General features: G+C 48.3%; 1 protein-coding gene across 1 annotated transcript in view; it reads left to right on the forward strand.

The window, feature by feature from the left end:
- The window catches only part of TTC27 (tetratricopeptide repeat domain 27), a 1,783,878-nt gene that overhangs the window by 1,761,136 nt on the left and 665 nt on the right, over positions 1 to 22,077 (forward strand). The window lies entirely within an intron of this gene.

Here is a 22,077-nt window from a genome sequence, read left to right on the forward strand (position 1 = left end):
AGGCTTGGGGCCTCTCAGATTCTGTAGATCTAATGAGTCCTTAGATGAGGGCTCATCAGGAGAAACGCCAGTTAAACCAGTCACGAAAAATTGAGTAAAAACCCTAGGGCCTTAGCCAAGAGCTACATAGAAGAATTCTCTACCTCACACTCACCCGAGCAGAGCGATATGCTTCAAGGTCCTGCATAGTTATGCCAGAAAGATACCTCAGCGAGTTCAATGCTTTCCCAAGACACCTGTGTTCAGCTTGCATGGGCTCTGCAGAGATTTAAGCGCCGGAATGCCCCACGCTGCCCTTTACTTTTCCGAGATTGTTAAATTGTTTACCATAGCACTGGTTAATACCCCCAAAATTATTACCAAACTTAGAAGAGTGGGTAATAGGAAATTAACCGTTATATGAACATGTGATATCCTTATTAGAGTATATCTTGGTTATGCTGAAGGACTAATGTCTACATATTTTTAGCAAATGTGATTATCTAAGGCCTAAATCTTTCACTGCCCCCAATTTCTCTAAGACTTCACAGAAACTCATTTAGTTCATTAACATTAAATTATGTTCTTTTAACATTGTCATGTATGCCAGGCGGGTATCTAGGGGGATTGTTTTTGGCTTTATTCTTGACATAACATATTTTTCTCATTCATATAATTTAGATTTTGTTTATGCATTTCCACTGTCCACGACTTCAATACCTTACGTTCCTATGTATGTGTCTTTAGAACTGTTAGTATACTCCAACATTGGATCTTTCATAGATTCACATACTGGGAATATTCCCCAACGTTCGGCTGGGAATCCTCAGTAACATAGAGCAGTTTAATTTGAAACTGAAAACTTTAGTGATCTATTATCATCATTTTGGGTCATGCTTCCCACATTGAATGTAAAGGGCTCCCTAAACTCCACCCCTAGAGGCATCTTCAGAGTTTTTACCACACCTTCCGTGTTGGGAGTCCTTAATATCTCTCTTGATTCAAATGTTTTCATAATTAAAAAATTAACGTTTCCAACGACTGTTCCAGTATCCCCATTCAGAGGAGTCTTACTTTGCGTTGCTCCGGCCTGCCTGCGGTCCTCTTCCCCCACAGTAAAGCTGTCTTCGGAAGCTATGACATGTTGGCCTACTTGAATGGCTGAGACAAAGAAGAAAAGTATTTTTAAGGCCTGCACTCAATGCAGCCTAAAGAATCTCCATGAGAAGTGCCTCTACCATATTGTTGAGGAGTGTGAAATGTCAGTCCTTTTCCAATAAAACCCTGAGAGACCGTCATTGGAGACTGGTGGCATGGCTCGACGATGCCAATGGGGCATCTGAATCTGCATCTGTGCGAACTCCTGCTTCTTTTAGGCAGGGTAGGTCTACCCAGTGAACCACCTCTATTAAGAGGTAAAGACGTACCATCAACAAGCAGTAAAAGGGTGCATGCCGTACCCCTACAAGTTCTCGGTCAGACGACAAAGATGCCAACCAGGACATTGGAGAAATCTCCTACTTCGTCCATGCCACATGCACATGGTAGGCCAGTTTTTGTATCGACATTGGGCAAAGAGCATACGCCTGCTCCAATGGTTTCTAGGTCGTTAGCACAATCATCGACAGCAGCCACATCCTCCACTAACACCTTAGCGGCACCGGCAACATCGTCAATGACAAAAAATACCTTGTTATCATCATGATGGCTTGATGGAGGAAGTACTAGAAGAACAGCTTTGTTTCTTCAGCCCCTCAAGCCCAGTACCGGAAGTACATCTCACGAAAAACAGTGCTAGGCCAAGTTCCATCACGCCATGAGGCTCCGATTCCAATGGGCACCTCCTGCCCCTAGAGCTGTCTCTTTTGACATCCTGGACACCCTGAAAGCTCTTGTATCAGAGTTTAAGCAGAGGTTGCCAACTACACCTACAATCCAACCACACCAAGAAATCTGGTTTCCTCAACCATTGCCCAGTGGGGTTCCAGTTGCTTGTCTCTCAAGAAATGAACAGTGTCTACAGAGGCTATTGCAGGTAACAGACACCGTCAACAGAATCTAAGCAGACACTTACAGGCAGAAATTCCAATCATACAAGGAAAATCAACAACGCCGCGGCTCTTCGCAGTCCAGAGGCCATTCGTTCAAGCAGCCCTGACACACCTGAGACTATTGCCTCCCACATGAGCACCCCACTGGGAGGAAGACTGTCGAAATTCGTCCAGGAGTGGATAAACATCACCACCGACGAATGGGTGCTATCCCTCATCCATCAGGGCTTTACATTGGAATTTGTCAATACACCACCAACCATCCCCCCCACTCAAGAAGGCAGAAAAATGCCACCATCTGCTTCAGCAGGAATTCCAATTGTTACTGGCTAAGGGAGCCATTCACAGAGTCCCTCCTGCACAACGACGTCAAAGTGTTTACTCCAGGTACCTCCGGGTAAGGAAAAAGACTAGGGGTTGGAGACTTATTTTAGATTAGATTTCAGATTGCTCAACAAATAACTAAAAGCTCCGACGTTCCTTATAGTCACTCTACAAAAGGTGCTGTAGCAGCTGCAGCAAATGATTATCTAGCATCTCTAGATCTAGAGGACGCCTACTTTCACATCCTTATTCATCAGACACATCGCCACTACCTGTGTTTTGTAGTAGCAGGCCAACATTACCAGTTCAAAACCCTACCCTTTGGACTGCGTTCAGCACCACAAGTATTCACAAAATGCCTCACGGCAGTGGTAGCATTCCTCCGTCGACAGGGCACACATGTGTACCTGTATCTCAACGACTGGTTAGTGAGGGCCGCGTCATACACCAAGGCTTCTCACTGCACTGCTCAAACCATCCACTGTGTACAGTTCCTGGGGTTTTGCATAAACTAACCAAAATCCCATCTAGTTCCCTCTCAAAAGGGGCTGTACATGGGTGCAAATCTATACACAGTATCTTGCAAAGCGATCCCATCCAAAGAAAGGGTAAATACACTCCTTGCAAACGTGCAGCAGCACCTCTTGGTATAACCAACACTATCTGTTTGCAGCTACAAGTCTTTGCTAGGAATGATGTCCTCCTGCATCCCTCTAATACCTCACTGCAGGATCCTCATGAGGCCCCTACAAGAGTTTCTCAAAACTCGCTGAAAGCAAATCTCAAGGTCTTGGCATCACCAGATCAAGCTAAGCCACTGCTTCAGGGAGCTCCTACACTGGTGATCCGTCAAGGCGCATCTAGTTCATGTAGCCCCCCTTTCGGTGCCCCTTCACCAAGTCACGGTCACCACAGATGCTTCCCTACAGGGCAGGGGCGCAAAATCCGACAAACTGCATACCAGGAGACTTTGGACAAAAGAGGAGAATGCTCTGCATATCATTGTCATTTGGGCGCTCAAGTCGTTCCTTCCAAGAGTCACCGAAAAGGTGGTGCAAATCTTTACAGACAACACCACCACAATGTTCTACATCTGCAAACAGGGGGGTCAAGATCTCCCTCTGTCCCTGTCCTTGGAGGTGCAGCCCCTATGGCACTTGGCGTTGAAACATTGTTTGTTCCTCATACCCCTTCACCTCCCAGGACTGCAGAATACCATAGCGGATTCCCTCAGCAGAGAACTTTGCTCTCGTCATGAGTGAAGTTGCAGGAACTTGTGGGTAACCCCAAACATAGACCTATTTGCCACATACCACAACAAACCATGCACAGCCCAGAGCCTGGGGGATGCCTTCTTGTTCCTGTGGACAGGGAAATCCCTCTATGCTTTCCCTCTGGTTCCAGTTGTAACTCTGGTCCTAAGTGTCTAGACACAGCATCAGTGCAGATGGATCTTTGGGGTGGGGGGTGAGAGCCTGCATGGCCGAGGCAGTTCTGCTGCTCAAACCTCCTAGAACTCTCCTCGGCCACCCCAATGAGACTTTGCCATCATCACAATCTGCTATTCAAGAACAAAGGAGACATTTTCCATCAAAATCCAGCCTCCGTCAACCTGGCGGTTTGGCTCTTGGGTTCCTAGAATATGGCACTTCCCGCTACCTCAAAATTGTAGAGACGTCCTAGCGCAGGCCCCCGCTCACTCTACACTTGCTTGTTACAGCAGAAGGTTTAAAATATGGTGCAAAGCCAAGAAACTAAACCAGCAGCCCTGCTGCCTTCCTCATCTTTGGCACAGGCTGGTTTGGCTCACTCTTCCATTAAGGTGCATTTAACAGCTATCTCAAGGTATACCCGTTCTCCAGACTCACCTTTACTTTGGCCCCAAAGATTGGTCAAGGAGTTCCTCAAAGGTTTCTTTCATGTTTTCCCTCCAATCAAGCTGCCAGCGCCAGCATGTGAGCTGAAGGTAGTCCTCTCCATCCCAATGAAGCCACAGTTTGATCCTATGCACAAGGCCTCATTGAAATTCATGTTCTGGAAGACCTCCTTCCTGGTGGCCATCGCCTCTAATGGGAGTGTAGGCGAAATACAAGCATTTTCCTGAAAACCACCCTACCTGACATTCCACAAATCCAAGGTGGTTCTATTTACCAAACCCTTATTTGTGCCCAAGGTGCCATCCACATTTCATCTAAATGTGCGCATGGTGTTGCCAGTGTTCTTGGAAATAGCGGGTATCCCGGCAGAGCGCTCTTTGCACACTTAAGACACACAAGCTTTGCATTTTCCAGCAATGGGTCTTGCATGGATTCATATGCTCATGAATATTCCCCATCGTCATGCTGGGAATCCTCAGTAAATAGAAAGCAGCTTTGCTTTAGACCGAAAACTGCTGGTCTCCTCTGTATCCAATCATTGGCTGGGGTCAATATGACCCAAAGGACACTGACACACATCCTCCTAAGATCCACCCATCGGGGCCATCTTCAGATGTTTAACGCATGTTGCTAGTGTTGGGAGTCCTTGTGTTTCGTTCCTTGAAATTAGTGGAATTCTTTTGCTGTTTTGGGGATAGTGTCGATAGTTTTCTTTGTCTACCGTCACACAGTTACTACCGGCAGTGGGACCCATTGTCGGGCAAGATTGTTTTTCCATCGTTGGAGCTTCTCCGTGACTTCGATGGGGCCTGGCTTGGGCCTACAGTTCATCTTGACCATGTCTGATGTGGCTACAAAAAGCCTCTTCAGGGCCTGTGAACCCTGTGGCCTGAAGAACTTTTTCGTCTTCACCCGGATCATGACGTGGACGAATACAAGATCTTCCACGCTTCTGGTCGAAGACTAGGAAGGATTGCCACCAGAGGTTAGTGGTTTGGATCAATCAAGCAGGAGAAGGCCTCCAACACTGTGTCCAGGTGCAGCCCCGTTGATGACATTTTTGTCTACCAAGACCATGGCACCATCGACGATCGCTTAATCAGCGACCCACTCGTCAACATCATCAATGACCCAGTCAACGAGATCAGCTGTTCCTCCATTGACGAAATGTTTGACAGAGACTGTCTCTTCCACCTTCACGTTGACAACGCCAGGGGTCTCTTTACCTCCAAGGCCTCTGTCAGCAATACAGACCACGTCGGTGGTGCCACCCATCCAGCAGATCCCAATCATTGCATCCTTCTTGAAGGACTAGGTAGGGTGAGGGAGTTACTGCCTTCGTCGGACTTGCTGCTCAGACCAAAAATGGTGTCTCCTTCAGCTCCCATGGGATCGCAGAGAAGATCTCCCCGCATCTATACCAGTTCTGAGGCCGACCTGCCTGAGGATTTCTACTCGGACCATGAAGGGGGCTAGGGACCCATGTCCCAGGAGGGATCTCCGTGGCGAGAGCCATACCAGCAGTTTGCCCCTGCAAGGGGTTTCAGCCCAGCTCCTGCCCTGACTGCACCATACTTGCCCCAACCTGCGCAAAGGGATATGTAACTGGACATCTTGACCACCCTGAACACTTGGATGGCGGAAATTCAGCAATGGCTACCTATTGCCCTTGTGCCTGGTCCGGCCTGAAGTCCTCCCAAGCCACCATCCAGGAGTCCTCCCAGGCCTAGACGTCAGCTGATGCCACCCCGTAAGGGTGCCTGTTGCATAGGGATCTGGACTTGGGACTTTGACCCCAGTGGAGAATGAGCCATAGACACTGGCACTGACACGGATACCACACCTAGTCGCACTGGTGAGTATGAGGATTATGTCCCCACTGACTGGGAACCTCTGGATACTGACGAGCCCGCCAGTGCTTAGCCGCCAGACAAAATTGCCTTCTTCCACGCCATCATCCTAATGGCATCTTAACTCTTCAGTCTGGGCCCGGAAGGAAAGAAAGGTTTCTTTCTTCAACATCGTGAGTCCTCAAGGAAGACCGTCATTTTGGTTCTGTTGTTGGACAACGTTTGGGAGGATGGATTGGCCATTATGAAAATTCCCAAGTACCACGCCATCAAAGCGGGACAGGTTGGAGAAGAAATACCGAGCCCCGGACTCCGCTCCCAGGTGTTCCAGGTCACAACCTTCTTCAGACTCTGCGGTGTCTGCCGCCACCAGGAAACTATCGTCCAACCCCTTTCGCCTTAGTCCCAGCAGGGCAGGAAGCTAGATGTGATTGGCAAGTGCATCATCTATATGGTGGAAGCTACACTGCAGCTTCCACCATCAAGGCTGCCAATGCCTTCACCATCCTGTCTCGTTATGACTGGGAGCTTTGGTACAAGCTCGGGCCTATTCTGGATTTCCTTCCTGATGACAAGAAGGCCCTGTCCCTATTCTGGGAAGGTGAGATGGCTTTGTACCCTGACATTACAGTGCCGTTGGACATAGCGGACTCAGGGTTCGGCCAGACAGGGGATGGTTTGTCCCTTTGGCGCCAGGTGTGGCTGAAAGCTGCGAACTTTCGAGCGGACATGCAGTCCAAGGTTGTGGACATGCCTTTTAATGGAGACAACCTGTTTGGGGAGGCAGTGGATGAGACTCTACAGGCTATCAAAACCGACAAAGAGAGTTTCCATGTTTCCCAAGGGGTACTCCGCCCCTACCATCAGCCCTCCTGCTCCTCCCCAGAGGCAAAGTACAAGGGCTGCTCCCAGGCCTACGAAAGTGTCATCCGCAGACCAAGACACAGGCCCGCAGGCAGGCCTGAACAGCTGTGAGTCCGCGCCCCCACTTTCGCACCCCAGTGGGAGGACGGCTATCGAACTTTGTCGAGCGGTGGAGAAAGATCACCACGGACAAATGGTGCTGGATGTTCTTTAGCAAGGGCACGCTTTAGAATTTCAAGAAAGATGCCTTTGCATTCCTCCTGTCACACGTCTGGAACTTCCATGTTCATGAACTTCAACCATGTTGAAAAAAGGATCAACAGAGATGGTCCCTTGGTGCCTCCGGGGCCCCGGAGTGTACTCCAGATACTTACTACGGAGGAAGTCGGGAGAGTGGCACCCAATCCTAGACTTATGATGCCTAAACAAGTACCTAAAGCCCCAAAAGTTCAGGATTGTCAGGTTGCAGCATGTGCACGACTAGCTGGTGGAAGGGCATTTTCTGGCAACTCTGGACCTGGAGAACGCATCCGATATTTTCAATGAATGGGGAAGTTCCTGCATTGTGTAGACCAGCGGTGGCAAGACGAGTTCAAGGCCCTGTCCTTTGACCTAAAATCGGCTCTGAAGGTATTCACAACATGCTTGGCCCCGGTAGCAGGACACCTGCGCTGCAAGGGCATACACGTCTACCCTTATGTGGACAGCTGGCTCATTCGCTCCCGCTCTCACACCCTGGCGACCCGGCACACAGCGAAGATCATACGCCTTCTGAATTTGCTTGGATTTTCCATAAATTATGCAAAGTCCTGCATGGTGTGTAGGGAAGGCATGGTATCAACAGTAAGACGGACACAAGTGACCACAGTTCAAGGGTGTTTATTGAACACAAGGGTGTGATGAACACCTTTCTAATCCTAAATCTACAAATAGGAGCAATCTATGACCATCAAATAATAATGCAGTTCTAGTGAAGTCTCATCAAAATAAAAGGGCCTATACTAAAGAAACTATTGCCAATCCTTACCGCTAAACATACAGAAATGTGGGTAGTGTTCATAAAAAGAAAGTAGTGTTCACAAAATGATATGTCAGGATGCTCGGGCCGTTGACCTCCCATCCCCACATTTTCAGCACCGGGCAAGGCGGTTCACTCGAGCAAAGCACACACTTTGGCTTCTTCAATGCAAGGATGCAGTTCTATTACCAGCATCAGGGTCTTCTGTGCCCAAGTCTCTTTTCTTATCAAACGTCTCTTGATTCAGAGGGCCTGATGTACAAAAACAAGATACAAAGTAATTTTCTTCTTCGGAGTATTCAATGTGGGTGATTCACACTGGATCCCCCTCAGCCTGGCTCAGATCCCCCTTTTTACAATGTTCAGAGAATATTCTTTCTCGGGTGACTCACGGTTCACTCTGGATCCCCCTCAGTCGGGCTCAGATCCCAGATCCCCCTCAGTTGGGCTCAGAACCCTCCTCTTTCCCAATTAGTCTCCCACAGCCGGGCTTAGACCAATTGGAGTTTGCATTCAATTATCAAAGACTTTTGAATGTGCGTGGGATTTAGCTTGACCCGTTGCAGGACCACTTTGATCCCAAAATTCCCTTTTCAACAGTTGCCATTCAGTTGAATACCTAACAGACTTTTGAATGAGCTCCCACGTGGCGCCAGACCACTCTGTCTATGGTATCTTTCTTGGCCTCCCAAAGTTCAATCATTCCTCTGGTTTTCAGTTATGTTCATGTCGCTCCTCATATACGTTTTATACTGTTCTCTTTAGATTTCTTCATACAATGTTGCTGCTTGCAACCTTGGTTCAAACACAGGCTGGGTTTGGTATCAGTTTCTCTGACTCACCGGCTGTGCTGCGTTTACTGGCACTGCTTTGTTGTAGAAGCCAAGGACAGTACCACGGCGGCAAATGCTCCTCCCTGCCTTGGTTATCGACGCGGGAGAGCCTTGGGTACCTCTGACACACAATGCAGGTCTGTTCAGCTTTAGTTCCCAGTTTTAGGTTTCTTACCTCCCAAGGATCAAGTAAATAACGGCTTGAAAGGGTCAAAGGCGCTTCCCTCCTTGCAACCCTCTCTGGTCTCGCCATCTTTCTCCTCGTATTAAACTGCCTGTTTCTTTGTGTGCTTTGTCTCGCTCAGAGTGTGCTTTCATGCCGTGCATTTTATCCATGTCAAGCAGTGTGATGGAAGTCAGGTGTGTGTAATGATCAGTAATTGCCTGACCTTGCCTGGCCATTGTATTGGGACATCTCAGGTATACGGCTCTGGTGTTAGTCAATTTTTGCTCATGGTGAACTGTTCGTGAGAAAGTGTTTGTATCGGCAAAAGGGGGGGGGTTGAGTACCTAGGTATCCTACTTGGTAGGATGGGGAAAAGGGGGTTATAGGGAAGGCGATACCGTGTCTCATCATCTCAGGAGGATAGCTCAGGGGCAACGTGCACACCTTGGAAGCAACACGACACAGAGCACCACAGGTTCGATCCCCAGGTCCGCGCTTAGAAACCTCTGGGTATTAAGCGCGTTATAAATATCCTATCATATCATACCATCCGGTGTCCCACTCACACTCCCCATAGACCCCTCATCCAGGTGATCCTCCCGCACTGGTCCACTCCCAGGAACTGGATCCAAAGGCGATGGCCGTATCCTGGCCACCTAGGTGACAGATCCCCGGGGTGATAGCGGGTGAGACACCTTCAGGTTTCTCATAGGTGCCATTGCAGAATGCTCTGTTCCTGGGCTCCCGTCTCAACACGGTCGCATGTCTGGCAACCCCCATCGGAGGAGAGGGTGAAGGCAATCCTAGGGGAAGGTTCAGCGGCTGTCAGCAGTGTCCATCGCAACAGACTGGTCCTTCAAATTGTTGGGCATGATGACTTCCTGCATCCAACTCGTCCCCTTTTGCAGGCTCCAGATGCAGCCTCTCCAGGAATTCCTAGACACCAGGTCGCAACAGGTCACGGGCACTTGGACAGACATGATCTCCCTCAATCAGGCCTTCCTGCAGGGTCTGCAATGATGGCCGTTGCGTCTGCATCCCATCTAAGAGGTTCCCTTTCGGATCCCATGTACCAGGCCACGGTCAGCACTGACGTCTCCATAGAGGGTTGCGGAGCCCACACAGGACAGTCTCATGCCAGAGGCCTCGCGGAGAAGGACCTGCACATAAACATCCTGGAGCTCCAGGTGGTCTTTTGGGCCCTCAAGTCGTTCTAGCCTCAGCTAGAGGGGAAGGTGGTGCAGATCTTCAGACAACATCACCACCATGTTCTACATCCAGAAGCAGGGTAGGACGCGCTCCCCCACTCTCTCCCTGGATGCCCAGTCCCTGTGGCACTGTACCATTCTTCAGGACATGTTCCTCATCCCCTTTCACCTGGAAGGCACCAAGAACACCATGGCATACTTGCTCAGCAGGGAGCTGCGGTCCTGACATGAGTGGGAACTTGAACAAGCGCAGGTGTCTCATCTCTCCAGGAGGTTAGGTCGTCCTCAGATCGACCTGTTTGCGACAACTGCCAACTCAAAGTGCTAAAAGTTTGCCAGCAGATTTCCTCAGCTGCGTTGTCTGGGGAATACTTTCTCATTCACATGGGACAGGCTCTTCCTGTACGCCCCACCCTCACCCTGATACCTCTCCTGTTACGTCTGATCAACAAACTTGGATGTTGCTATTGCAGCATGATTGTCATTGTGCCGGCGTGGCAGATCTGGTACCCGGACCTTCCTCTGTCAGTGGCTCAATCCATCCAACTGCCTCAACTTCCCGACATTCTCTCCAGAGAAAACAGAACAATACTGCAACACGACCCAGTGTCGCTGAGTCTCGCGGCCTGGCTCCTGCAGCCCTACAGTTTGGGCACTATTCTCTGCCACTGGAGTGCAAAATGATACAGGCTGGAGCTTCCTCTACGTTGTCTTGTTAGTCACAAATGGAAGCGCTCCACAGTGTAGTCAAGGAGTTCCTCACGGGCCTCTTCAGGACTTTTCTGCTGTTGAAGGCTTGGGAGCTGAACGTAGTTTTGACTAAGCTCATGGGGCCTCCATTTGAACCGATGCATCGGGCCCCTCTGAGGCTTCTCTCATGGAAGACTTGTTTTTCTTGTGGTCATCACCTCGGCCAGGCGAGTTTGGGTGATCCAGGCCCTCTCCTGCAAGCAGCCGTACTAGACCTTCCAAACTACAAAGGTGGTGCTGCAGACTCATCCCACCGTTATGCCAAAGATTATTTCGGCCTATATCTCAATGAGCTTTTGGTTCTGCCAGTTTTCTTTCCGAACACTTCTACGCCTGCTGAAAGGGCATTGCATTTTCTGGACATTGCTTGTGCCTTGATGTTTTATGTGGCACGAACAAAGGATTTTCCGAAGACGTTTCAGCTCTTGGTCAATTGTGGACCTGTGTGACACAGGAAGGCCCTCTCTAAGGCTTCCACATCCAGGTGGATCTCCGGCTGTATCATGTACTGTCATCGTCTGGCCAACAGACCTCTTCCAGGCATGCCTAGCGCCCACTCCACCAGAGCCAACACAGCAAGGATAGTGTTTCTCTCTGGTGTTCCCCTGCTTGACATCTGCATGGCTGCTACGTGGAGGTCCACCCACACCTTCCCAAGATTCTACTGCGTCGACAGGGATTGCAGGGAGGAGTCCTGGATCGGCCAAGCGGTGCTACACAACCGGTTTGTTTGGGGTGAGTCTGTTCCAGGAGTAACTGTTTTGCTTCTGTTGAGCCTTTCCACCTCCCGTGGTTGTGTATATGTACAGCTGTGTAATCGTATTCATGAGCGTGTGAATCCATGCAAGACCCATGCTGGAGAAGGTTTAAGTTACTTACCTGTAACTCTTGTTCTCCAGCATGGGTTTTGCATGGATTCACATGCGAACCCTCCCTCCTTCCCCTCTGGTGGTTCTTGGTTCATGCTGCCACTTAACGTGCACGATAATATCTGAAGATGGCCACCATGGGTGGAGTTTAGGAGGACTTGTCATTGTCTGGGGGCATTATGACCCAAAGGACAATGATTGGATATAGAGGAGACGAGTAGTTTTCAGTCTAAAGCACAACTGATTTCTTTTTAAAGAGAATGCCCAGGCTGACGACTGGGAATATTCATGAGAATGTGAATCCATGCAAGACCCATGGTGGAGAACAAGAGTTACAGGTAAGTAACTTAAACCATAATAGGTCTCACGCGCCAAACCCTTGCGGCAGACTTCACAGCTTTTTGTGACATTTGGCCCGTCTGGAAGCAGAAAGACGCTATCAAAACCTATCGCCAGATAGATTTCATCCTGCATCTCCTTCTGCCATCAGCAGGCGGCCAGGCCCCTCCCTGGTAGACCTAGGACTCACTCCACTAGATCAGTGGCTGCTGGACATCTGCAGAGCAGCGACGTGGAGGTCTGGGCACACGTTCACAATGTTTTACTGCATCGACAGAGATTGTGCCACAGAGTTGGAGGTCAGCCAGGTGGTACTCTGTAACCTGTTTGCGTGATGTTAGTGTTTCCTTTGCTAAGTGTTTGCTGCAAGTAGCTTGCCTCCACCCATTTATGGTTATATGGTACTGCTTTGTAATCTATTCACAGCATGTGAATCTATGAAAGATCCAATGCTGGAGAAGGAACTAATTGCTTACCTGTATTGGTATCTTTCATAGATTTCCATGCAACCCTCCCACCTACCCTGCTTATGGCTCTTCTTAGTTCATACTTCCACTTCACGTGCTCTAGAACAAAATCTGAAGATGGCCTCCAGGGGTTGAATTAAGGGGCCCTTTCTATTGGCTGTGGCCAGCATGATGCAAGATGGTGATAATAGACCAGTAAAGTGACTGAAGTTTTCAGTTTAAAATTAAACTGATGTATGTTACTGAGGATTCCCAGCATAACGACGGGAAATACTCGCAGCGTGTGAATCTATGAAAGGTAGCACTGCTAGAGAACAGGAGTTACAGGTAAGTTACTAGTTCCTTAGGCTGCATCCTATCATGGGACCAGTACCTTAATCATATTTAATTACTATATATAGATAGAACTAAATATTGTAAGAATGAAAGGGGCGGGAATGCGGAGTTACACAGATTAAAAATTTCATTTTTTGTGATTGTTTAATTTCCAGAAAGCAAGTTCTCAGAAAATCGTGTCCATAATGAATGTCCTTTCATTTTAAAAGCATAAAACCATCAGCACATCTAAAATATCCTGCAAAGGTTTATGGTTAAAAAAAAAAACGATCACCACTAGAATTAATGTGTGTACCTTGTACACACTACTCCTTTTACCACATAAAACATGCAGACATGTAAATCTTAAATTCATAAAAGAAACAATATTAATAATCAAACAAGACACACACTACCCAAGCCATTAACATGCTAGTTATTTTAGCTTTAGTGTTTACAGCCCCTCTGATGGATTTCCCTAAAACATTTGAAGGGACTGGATCAGGTATGCTTAGTAAATAACTGTCCAGCTCTGCATTGGGGTTAGATATCTCAATTACCACTAGTCCTCAATCAAGATATCTGCATGTTTGTGGAAAGTTTATGATATAAAGCGCAGAATAGAAGAAAATGAGGTAAGTTCTGAATGATATGTAGGCATATTCATCTAATTCCTTGTTATCCCATTTGCCAGTGACCATGGCCAAATGCAAACATCCTTGGCAAAAAAGTGATTGGACCAATCCAGCAGAACATTACTTGACATAGGACCATAAGAGCATTTACAGTCGACCCCTTCATAGCAACGTTTTGATATTCTTTCTGAAGACCTTGTAGGCGGGTTCGCCTGTGAGATGTGGGAGAAGTTTGTTCCAAAGTGACGGTGCCCAGAGTTGGAAGCTGGATCTCCCAACTTTGGAGCGCTTGAACCTTGGCGTGACAAGGCAGTGCTGGCTTTTCTAATGTGTTTTTGTTTATCAATTTTCAGTCTATTTTTGCGGAAAGGTCACTGGCAATATTAGATCTCAGAATCGCATTGAACAGAGAAGCTTTTGGGATGGGTCATATGGAAGCCCATAGCACCAGAGATTTGACATCACTAAGCAAACATGCATTAAGCTTTCAATGGTCAATGAATGTGGACGTGCTCATAGGTATACCATGCAGGCGACAAAGACCAGAATTCCTTGATGATTGTAGGGGTGCTGCTGTCTCCCATCCCTATATGCCTACCTGAGATAGTGCCATTTTAACAGATGTGACTTTATACATATCTACCATTGCTTTGACTGGTTGGGACTGCATAGTTATTGAAATATTAGATACTGTATAGCGCGGTCAGCTTGTGTCATCCTTATTTCTTGTTGAGTTACATGAGCAGACCACTTATTATTCTTGGTAAATTACTTTCTGTCCCATGATAATCATCGATGGGACACACAAAAAAGGCCGCCACTAAGTCTTTAGCAAAACAAAATGCATTTGATCCCACAAGCTAATAAGTCTTTCGGGGAGATTGGTATGTAGAAAGCAAGTCACCTACAAATGTCGAGCCTTGTCTGACTTCTACTGAAGAACCCTAATCTGTGTCTTCAGGGTGCAGGGTTCCAGGGGTTCTGAATCCACCTAAGTGTGAGTAGTGGCTTTGGGATCTTCCCTGGATTGGCGCTTCAGCTCCTGGCCAGGTATCTGGGTGTGGTCCAGTTTGTCGAGACAGTGTCCAAGTCTCTTGAGCAGCATAACTGCTTCCAGGGGTTTTGATCCAGAGAGGACATTGGATTGGCCTCTGTTCTCCTCCCTGTTCTCTGTGCTTTGTCCCAGGCGCCACCCTCATCTGAGATGGACAAACATATGCCCCTGCCGCTCTGTGATACTGCATCGACTAGTTCCTGTGCCTGCCGCTAATTCCTGCCCAGCCCACTGGCCCCTTCTGTTTCACTAGGGAAAGTCGCCTGATCTACACCCTACTCTTCATGTTTCATGTAAGTATCTCTCAACCCCCTAAGCACCTCTTAGGTGTTGACTCTGGCCAGCGCTGTCAACCTTGACTCTACAAACTCTCATCGCTGTTGGTAACCCTCTCAAACAAACAGCTTTCTCTTAGATCGTGCATCTCCTCCAGTACCACCTATTCCTCCCATCCTCCAAATTCCACTTCAAAACCTCCTGCCATTTCAGGCGCATGGCCAAATTCCTCATTATCGGCTGCATGGTGGCTGGGAAGTGTATACTTCAGGGCTGGAAGAACCCTTCCCCCTCGAAGTTCCAAAAGTGGTTCAACCTCCTGACATGGTCCCGGAACTGTGAAGAGGAGTACCTCCTGTCGCTCCCCTCTCGTTCCCACCCCAAGAACACATGGACACACAGCAGTTAACAGCTACCTCAATGGTCTAGAGAGGAGTTCATCCGATAGTAGCCCGTCTCCCTCCTCGATTGCAAATGCTTGATCACTCTGCACCTTTCTACCTTATCCTCTTCCCATGTATGATGCTATCATGTATGTGGTTTATTGTACTATCTATATGTATCTGCTGCATATTTTGTTGCTCCAGCATGTGTGTATCTGTTTTAACCTCTGCCAACAAAAATAAGATTTTTATTTTTTTTAAACTCCTGCTATTTCAACATGTCTCTAGATTTCCACTCTCCTCCACACACTCTTTTCCAGTTCCTACTCACACACCCCACACCTGAAGACTATACAGAACTACTCTTTTTTTTAACTCTAATTCCCTCTCTCCTAAGGTGGAGCGTAGGAAATCTTGCTGCACATGGCTGGTGTCGGCTGGCTTGGCTAATGTTCTTAGGGTCTGGGGGCCTGGGCCAAACATTATTTTAAGGGTAGCCACCATTTTGGATTTCAAGCTTTGCTGGCTATCTGTATTAGCGTCTCTCCTCTACCCCGGAATGCTGTGTGGGGGTTGGTTGTTTCTTTCCATCAGCCTCAGATTTGCCAGTGTGAATAATGGGAGGAAGTAAGTTCCCCCGGGCAGCATTTCTGCTCTGGAAAACTTTTGTTGTGGGAGAAGGTACACTTTGTGTCACCCGCAGCACTTGTAATAGGCAATGGGGGAGAGGGACTGTATCTGCACACGTCCCACTGATCACACTGGGAGTGCTTTCCTCCATTGTTCATGTTGTAATGGTATCTGGTTTAGTGTCACACCGTGCTGATAGTATTGCTGTGTTTGTGATTTTTCCAGCCCTGCTGTCGAAATGAAAACACTGCTTGTGACTTCAAATTTCTCTGGCAATGCCACTGCAGAACGTAGTGTATCGGAACTGCCCTCAGGAATCATACTTTCACTTGGTACGCGTTCTAAGGGTAACCTTGAATCCTTACAATGTGTATTTATTTCAGAACCCAGCTTTGAACGCTCAAAAGGGCAGTTCTTGATACCAGTTGATGGGCTATTGGTGACTGGAAGGGACAAACTACTCTGTAATCCGGGAAAGACATAGTTACATGACCGGTCCTTGAGGAATACCCTTTCCCCTAGACGTTATGTTAATTACATTTGTGTAGCACGCTGCGACATGTAGGTTTCCTGGTGCTTATTTGGATACCAAACCAGGCGTGAACAGAGATGAACAAAGAGAACAGAACCGGACTTACCGGTCAGTGATGAGGAGAAAACAGTTGTTTAGAACTTTCGAGAAAGAAAATTGGTTTTCAGTGAAACGGAGGGCAAGGGGGAGCGTGTTCCATAAAATAGAAGCAGCCATGGAAAATGCTCTAACCCCCACGGTCACTTTCCGAAACCGAGGAACCTGAAGAAGTCAAAGATTAGAAGACCGAAGATTTCTGGATGGCATATATTGAATGAACAGTATGGCAGAGTGGCATATCCCTCATTCCAGCACTAGAGGATAGACACAGGCATGGTGTGCTGCTGATCTCCGATATGCGCACCTGGGAGCAAGGTTGCCCACCCCCACTTAAGGTAAGCCCTGTTGGGCTTCTTATTATGTCAATTTGACCAGGAAAAATGTTTTTTATTTGGAGAAAAAAAGTTACTTTTGAAAACAAATCTGCTGCGCTACCGACCCGCTACTTCTGTTTAAATCATCACTTCTGGAGTCCTTGCACTCTGCCAGCATCTTTGTGGGCGTACCACAGTGATTTGTACAATTGCAGCCTGATTCTTTGTTCTGCTTGAATTTACTGCAGTCCCTTATCCAAGATGTCTGCTGTTTCCTCATGGGGAGACACAAACACACAGTGAGGCTGCCGCCTCTGATTAGCTAGCCCCTGGCTACATCATCATCATCATCACTGTGAAGGCGATAGCCGGTCCACTCCTCCAGTGCACACACTGTAAGGCTTCTGTCTGTGCCTGCCCGGCCTCCGGGCCCCACTCTTACATCGACAGCCGAATATGCTGGATACTCCATCTACGCACCCCTGGGCTGTGTCATCTCCCTCTTGCCATCACTCGAGTTTTGACTGTTGCTTGGTGGCTGCTTAGTCTCTACTTAACTCACTACCTCTGCCTCTCCAGTCATTCACATTGAAGATGTCCCCTGTATTACGGTGAAACGTCGCTTTGCTGTCACTCCCTGCGTTACATTTCCACTGATCCCCTCTCTGTACTGCTGTGCTGCAAATCCTGTCTCATCTTTTTGTCTGTTAGTGTAAACATCGAATTTAGGTGTGCCTTCATCCTGAATTGTTTTTTGTACTCTTAACACCCACTTGGCCAACTGGTTCAGAACTGTGCATTGCAGCACACACACGCCCAACTGCCCCCTCTCGCTTTCTCTCTGCCTCTCACTTCCTCCTCTCGCTCCAAAATGGCACTCTCCATCTCCCCAATCTACTCCAACTGCTACACCATCACCTATCCTCCATCTCTCACACAATCTGGACAGAAGAAGCATAAAAAGAACATCCTTGCTGCAAACTCTGGCCTCCCAATTGCAGACACCTATGTCAGTGCATCCTCGAGAAATCTTCACCTACATCCTCTTCTCTGTCCCATCTCCTGACCTATGGACCTCTCACCTTACTGCCACTCTCCCTCTTTACTCATCCTGTCCCATTAATGGGGGCACCAAGTGGGAAGTCCTCCTTACAGACTTTTTCTCATCCTGCGGCTGAATCAATATCTACCTCACGGGCACAGTCCTGGTCCAAGGCCCTCGGGCCAACCTCCTTCTCTTCGACCAGATCCTGCCATCTCATCAATTTCCTTCCTTCCCCTGCACTCTCCCTTCTCCCCTTCTGCTCTACCACTTCTGACGGAAGCCCCACGCCTCTACACTCTGCCTAAACAAACCTTCAAAGGGAGCGATCGTCTCCACCTGGCGTCCCTCAACTCACACTCAGCCATCAAACACTCTGCTGACATCTGCCTTCTCCTTGAAGATACTGACATACTTGCACTCACTGAAACTTGGTTCAATCCCTGCTCCCTTACATCCTTTGACTCACTCCTACCAGACAGCTTTAAGATCACCTCAAAGCCTCAACCCCACTGGCGAAGGGTTGCCTTAATCCTCCCAGAGTGGATTCCTTTTCCATCCTACCCACTTGGCTGTCTTCATTGTTTGAGAGCCTAGTATGCAAATTGGTCATCTCTCCTTCCACCACCTTGACCATTGCCACCATCTACTAGCCCCCAGGCACTTCTTCTCTGTTCCTCTCTGAGTGGACGGACTTCTGTTCCTCCCTACTCTCTACCACCTCCAACCTGCAACTACTAGGTGACTTCAACTTCCACCTAGACTCCCCTTGAACAGCAACCACCCTTTTCACTGACCTCTGCTCTTCCTATCGCTCTCCATTCTTCCCTCTGGCCCTAGCCATTCTGCTGTACACACGCTAGACATCCATGCCAACCTCACTCTTTCTACTCCCCTGGTCACCCCGCTCTCCTGGTCTGACCACTCTCACCTCACCACGGTCACTATGGCCCTGTGACAACTCCTCATAAAACGCAGCCAGCCTCGTTCACAAACATCTGTCTGATGAAACAAGTGTCAGCTGCTTCTTTCTCTTCCACCTTCATTCCCCCTTGTTCACCCAACACAGACTCTACCACTGATTCTGTCCTCAGCAACCTATATCTGTCCTTTACCAACACCTTTGACATCCTTGCCCCAGTCATGAGGATCCACCTGAAACCTGCCTACAAGTGTAACACAAGGTACGACTCCGAACTTGAAGACCAAAAACGTAAGTGCACGGCTGCTGAACGGAAGTGGCACACTTCAGGCTCACCCTCTGACAAACTGGCCTGCCGACTGATCCAAAGACACTAGAGACTCTCCATCCGTGCCAGAAAAAGAGACGACATTCAGGCACGAGGGTCCAATGAGTCCAACAACACGGCTGAACTCTTCAAAATCTGCAGGGAACTTGCCAACCTGTCCGCAGTATCTTCTGCACCTACTCCTTCCCAGGCCCTTTGCAATGCAGTCAACTCTCACTTCATTTCCAAAACCCAGGACATACTGAACAGACTTGTCGCACTCTCTTCCAACCCAACCTTCCCTCACGTTCTCTCCCCACCTACCACTCACCTTCCACCCCTGTTGCTCCTGTCTCCCCTGAAGAAGTCATCAGAGTTGTGAACTCCATAAAGGTCTCTTCCAAACAGGTTGCTTCATGCTCTTCCAGAACCATCAAGGACAACATCTCCTCCATCGCCCCTGCTCTTGCTGATCTCTGCAACCACTCCTTTGTTACTGGTTCTTTTCCATCCTCCCTCAAGCACTCCCTTGTGCACCCCCTCCTTAAAAAACCCTCTGTAGACCCTTCCTGACTAGCCAACTATCGCCCCATTTCCATCACCCCGTTCCTGGGGAAACTGCTCGAGAAGTTGGCCCTATCCCAACTCAACTCTCATACTGAACTTGTTGGCGGTCTACACGACCCCCAGTCTGGATTCCCAGCATCCAGCGGCACGGAAACCACTCTTCTGAACATAGGTGAAGACCTGCTTGCATCCCTTGACTTCAACTCCCCTGCTGTCCTCATCCTCCTTGATCTGTCTTCTGCATTTGACACAGTGAACCATTACATCCTCATAAAAAAGCTCCATGATATTTTTGGTATCTCGGAGCAGGCATTGGACTGGCATACCTCCTTCTTAACTGACTGTTCCTCCAAAACCATTCTGGGACCTTTCTCCTCCCCTACTTCCTCTCCCACCTGTGGGATCCCCAGGGCTCCATTCTTTCACGCTGGCTCTTTAACATATATCTTTCTCTGCAGGCCCTACCCATTTCATCCTTCTCCCCAAATTTCAGTGTTACGCTGATGACACACAACTCTTCTTAAAACGTCCTACTGACGCCCTTGCACCTTCCTTCATCCTTGACTGCCTCTCTGCCATTCAGGCCTGATGCAGTTCTAATGACCTCTGCCTCAGTGCCAGCAAAACAGAGATTCTCCCTATTGGGTCTCATGCACCCTACTTCTTCCCTTTGCTCTGGCCTTGTTCCATGGGCTCCCTCCCAGTCCCCTCCTCTGAAGCTTGGAATCTCGGAGTCATCTTCGATTCCTCCCTTTCCTTCATCCCTCATATTCAGTCAAGAAGTCCCACTTTCAGCTCTTCTCAAAGGAACTCTACCCTTCCTCACCTTCCCCCAAAGACTCAATGTTACCCGTGCTCTGGTTCTCTCCAGGCTAGACTATTGCAATAGCCACCTCCTTAATCTTCCTTCATCCACCCTGCAACCCCTCCAGCTAACCCAGAATAGGGCAGCAAGACTTACCCTTGGCCTAAAGCCCACGGACTGCATCTCTCCTGCCCTACAAAGCCTGCACTGGCTCCCGGTCTCAGCACGGATACAATTCAAATCCCTCTCCATCATCCACAAGGCTTTCTGGGGCTGGGGACTACTCTATCTTCAACGCTTCCTGACCAAATACTCCCTGTCTAGACTCCTGCGTTCCTCTGCCACCAACTCCTTGTGACGCGGTTTGCTAAACAGAGAGCTGGTGGTCGATCACTTTCCTTGGCAGGCTCCCTCCTGTGGAATAGCCTCCCTCTCCCTCTACGTCTTGAGCAGGGCCTCCTTGAGTTCTAAAAAACCCTCAAGACCTCTCTTACCTCTTCCTTCTCCTCTCTTCCCTGCTAATTATACAGTAGCGTGACTGATGTGCAGGGCCCTTATATGTCCTCTGGGCCCTGACCCCCCACATCTCGCATCCAAGCCGCTGTTTATTTGATGCACTCACTTAGGCTCACCTTCCCCACGGGAGGTTGCACTTATGATCTTCCCTTATTAGCAATTCACCCTGAGCACTTCTACATTAGCACCGGTGCACCCATCCCTTACCCACTTCCCCTCTGCACTTGCAAGTTCTGAACACTCACAAGGCATAGTAGGTTCGTCTCCCCTCCCTGTTGTTCTCATTATTTGTTTGTACTATTAATTTCAATTATTTCTTTGTTGTAATTCATTGTCTACCTCCCACGTCCCCACCCTGTTGCCCTGTGGGCGCTTTGAAACAGTTGTTGCTCATTGTGTAAGCGCCTGACAAATGACCAATAAATAAACTTATCGCGTAGATAAGAAGCCCCAAATCCATGCTAGGCCTGGTGCACAATACAAAGAGTTTTAAACTTGACCCTACTACGGGAAGCCAGTGAAGGCTTTGAGGAACTGGGGAAATATGAGCACTATTGGGGTCTGTGTGTGAGTTGATGTTACAGTTCCCCAACTTACTTTGGGAACACCTTAAGGGTGGTCTGGGGATCCATCATTGATATCCTCCGGTTCCAGCATACCATGCTCGGGGTGGCACCTGCCCCTTTGACCTCCCTATTATCAGTATCCAAAGGCCTAATCTTGTCACACTACGTACTCTGAAGTGTCAATATGACTCTGCTACTTTCTGAGGTAATGGACCCTTTTCATTTGTTTTTGATTTCTTCCACCTATATGCAGTATGTTCGATTTCATGTAAAGTAAACATCTGCCAATCGAAGACCTACTTGGGTACTGACCTCACCCCCTGTCCAGGATCAGCAAAATAGGTAAACACCTTTTCGCTGAAAGTGGAGTATTTGGGCAGAACCTTCCAGCAGGGGGAACACAGTTTATCTTTTAAACAAAGCCAAAAATACCAAACTATCTTGCAAACTTAATAAAGTCTAGAACAGGGGTCATCCTGCAAACCTGGCTTCTACTGTTGACTTAAGCCATATTGTGGT

This window comes from Ambystoma mexicanum, chromosome 4q, assembly GCF_040938575.1.
Source record: "Ambystoma mexicanum isolate Mex_15411 chromosome 4q, UKY_AmexF1_1, whole genome shotgun sequence".
NCBI classification, from domain to species: Eukaryota; Metazoa; Chordata; class Amphibia; order Caudata; family Ambystomatidae; genus Ambystoma; species Ambystoma mexicanum.